Genomic DNA, 3,623 nt, shown 5'->3' on the forward strand with positions numbered 1-3,623 from the left:
TTTGCAGCTTGTACCTCAAAGATCCCTAGCTTCTCCATTACAGAGAGAGGCATGAGGTTTATGCTTGACCCTAGGTCACACAGAGCCTTCTTAAAGGTCATGGTGCCTATTGTACAAGGTATTGAGAATTTCCCAGGGTCCTGTCTCTTTTGAGGTAATCTCTGCCTAGACAAGACATCCGGTTTTTTGGTGAGCAAAGGGGGTTCATCCTCCCAAGTCTTATTACCAAATAACTTGTCATTTAGCTTCATGATTGCTCCAAGGTATTTAGCAACTTGCTCTTCAGTGACATCTTCATCCTCTTCAGAGGAAGAATACTCATCAGAGCTCATGAATGGCAGAAGTAAATTCAATGGAATCTCTATGGTCTCAATGTGAGCCTCAGATTCCCATGGTTCCTCATTAGGGAACTCATTGGAGACCAGTGGACATCCATTGAGGTCTTCCTCAGTGGTGCTCACTGCCTCTTCCTCCTCTCCAAATTCGGCCATGTTTATGGCCTTACACTCTCCTTTTGGATTCTTTTCTGTATTGCTTGGAAGAGTACTAGGAGGGAGTTCAGTAACTTTCTTACTCAGCTGACCCACTTGTGCCTCCAAATTTCGAATGGAGGACCTTGTTTCAGTCATGAAACTTTGAGTGGTTTTGATTAGATCAGAGACCATGGTTGCTAAGTCAGAGTGGCTCTGCTTAGGATTCTCTGTCTGTTACTGAGAAGATGATGGAAAAGGCTTGCCATTGCTAAACCTGTTTCTTTCACCATTATTATTGTTGAAACCTTGTTGAGGTCTCTGTTGATCCTTCCATGAGAGATTTGGATGATTTCTCCATGAAGGATTATAGGTGTTTCCATAGGGTTCTCCCATGTAATTCACCTCTTCCATTGAAAGGTTCTCAGGATCATAAGCTTCTTCTTCAGATGAAGCGTCCTTAGTACTGCCTAGTGCAGCTTGCATTCCAGACAGACTTTGAGAAATTATATTGACTTATTGAGTCAATATTTTGTTCTGAGCCAATATGGCATTCAGAGTATCAATCTCAAGAAGTCCTTTCTTCTGATTCGTCCCATTGTTCACAGGATTCCTTTCAGAAGTGTACATGAATTGGTTATTTGCAACCATTTCAATGAGTTCTTGAGCTTCTGCAGGCGTCTTCTTCAGATGAAGAGATCCTCCAGCAGAGCTATCCAATGACATCTTGGACAGTTTAGACAGACCATCATATAAGATACCTATGATGCTCCATTCAGAAAGGACGTCAGAGGGACACTTTCTGATCAATTGTTTGTATCTTTCCCAAGCTTCATAGAGGGATTCACCTTCCTTCTGTCTGAAGGTTTGGACTTCCACTCTAAGCTTACTCAATTTTTGAGGTGGAAAGAACTTTGCAAAGAAGGCATTGGCTAGCTTTTCCCAAGAGTTCAGGCTTTCTTTAGGTTGTGAGTCCAACCATATCCTAGCTCTGTCTCTTAGAGCAAAAGGGAATAGCATAAGTCTGTAGACCTCAGGGTCAACCCCATTAGTCTTGACAGTGTCACAGATTTGCAAGAATTCAGCTAAAAACTGATGAGGATCTTCCAATGGAAGTCCCTGGAACTTGTAATTCTGTTGCATTAGAGAAACTAATTGAGGCTTAAGCTCAAGGTTATTTGCTCCAATAGTAGGGATAGAGATGCTTCTCCCATAGAAGTCGGGAGTAGGTGCAGTGAAGTCACCCAGCACCTTCCTTGCATTGTTGGCATTGTTGTTGTTTTCGGCTGCCATGTCTTCTTCTTTGAAGAATTCTGGTAGGTCCTCTACAGAGAGTTGTGCTTTAGCTTCTCTTAGCTTTCGCTTCAAGGTCCTTTCAGGTTCAGGGTCAGCCTCAACAAGAATGCTTTTGTCCTTGCTCCTGCTCATATGAAAGAGAAGAGAACAAGAAAATATTGAATCCTCTATGTCACAGTATAGAGATTCCTTGAGGTGTCAGAGGAATAGAAGGAGGAGGTAGAAGAATTAGGATGTGAGAAGAAGGGAAGAATTTTCGAAAATAAGTTAAAAGATTTTGAAAAAGAATTTTGAAAATTGATTGATGATTTTCGAAAACTAAGAGTGGGAAGGAAATTAAGTGATTTTTGAAAAAGATTTTGAAATTAGAAATCAAAAGGATATGATTGAAAACTTATTTTGATAAAGATGTGATTAAAAAGATATGATTGAAAAGATATGGTTTCAAAAAGATATGATTGAGAAGATATGATTGAAAAATAATTTAAAAAGATTTGATTTTTAAAATCAATGACTTGGCTAACAAGAAAAGATATGATTCAATCATTAAACCTTTCTCAACAGAAAAGGTAACATACTTGAAATGTTGAATCAAATCATTAATTGTTAGCAAGTATTTTTGAAAATGGAAAGAAATTGATTTTGAAAATATATGATTGAAAAGATATGATTTTGAAAAATTATGAAAACTTGAAAAAAAATTTGAATTAAAAATAAAATCTTCCCACTTGTACCATCCTGGCATTAAACGCCCAGAATGGTATACATTCTGGCGTTTAACGCCCAAAATGCTACCCTTTTGGGCGTTAAACGCCCAGCCAGGTGCCCTGGCTGGCGTTTAAACGCCAGTTTTCCTTCTTCACTGGGCGTTTTTAACGCCCAGCTTTTTCTGTGTAATTCCTCTGCTGTATGTTCTGAATCTTCAATTCTCTGCATTATTGACTTGAAAAGACACAAATTAAAATTTTTTTTTGGATTTTTAACGATGAGGAAAAATCAAAATGCAACTAAAATCAAATGAACAATGCATGCAAGACACTAAACTTAGAAGTTTGTATACTACCGACACTAACAAATTGAGAATGCATATGAGAAACAACAAAACACTTAAGACAAGAGAATTTAAAGATCAGAGCAAGTAAATCATCAAGAACAACTTGAAGATCACTGAAGACACATGATAAATGCAAGAAGAACAGAAACATGCAATTGACACCAAACTTAAAATGAGACACTAGACTCAAACAAGAAATATTTTTGGTTTTTNNACCAAACTTAAAATGAGACTAGTGTCTCAATAAGAAACATAAAATATTTTTGGTTTTTATGATTTTGTGATTTTTTTTGGTTTTTTTTTTTTTGAAAATTAAGTGGAAAAGAAAATAAAGATATCAAAATTCTTAATGAGAATTCTAGGAATCATGCAATGTTAGTCTAAAGCTTCAGTCTAAAGGAATTAGACATGGCTAGCCCAGCTTCAGTAAGACATTGCATTCAAGAGCTAAATTGATGAAAATCAATCAGCTTTGGTGATGATAAGAACATCACCTTGAAACACTAGAATTCATTCTTAAGAACTCTAAAGAAAAATACCTAATCTAAGCAACAAGATGAACCGTCAGTTGTCCAAACTCGAACAATCCCCGGCAACGGTGCCAAAAACTTGGTGCACGAAATTGTAATCATCAATGGCGCCATCAACATGGTACGCACAATTGTAATCTCAACTCTTTATCACAACTTTGCACAACTAACCAGCAAGTGCACTGGGTCGTCCAAGTAATAAACCTTACGCGAGTAAGGGTCGATCCCACGGAGATTGTTGGTATGAAGCAAGCTATGGTCACCTTGTAAATC

The sequence above is a fragment of the Arachis duranensis genome, chromosome 5 (genome assembly GCF_000817695.3).
Source record: "Arachis duranensis cultivar V14167 chromosome 5, aradu.V14167.gnm2.J7QH, whole genome shotgun sequence".
Lineage (NCBI taxonomy): Eukaryota > Viridiplantae > Streptophyta > Magnoliopsida > Fabales > Fabaceae > Arachis > Arachis duranensis.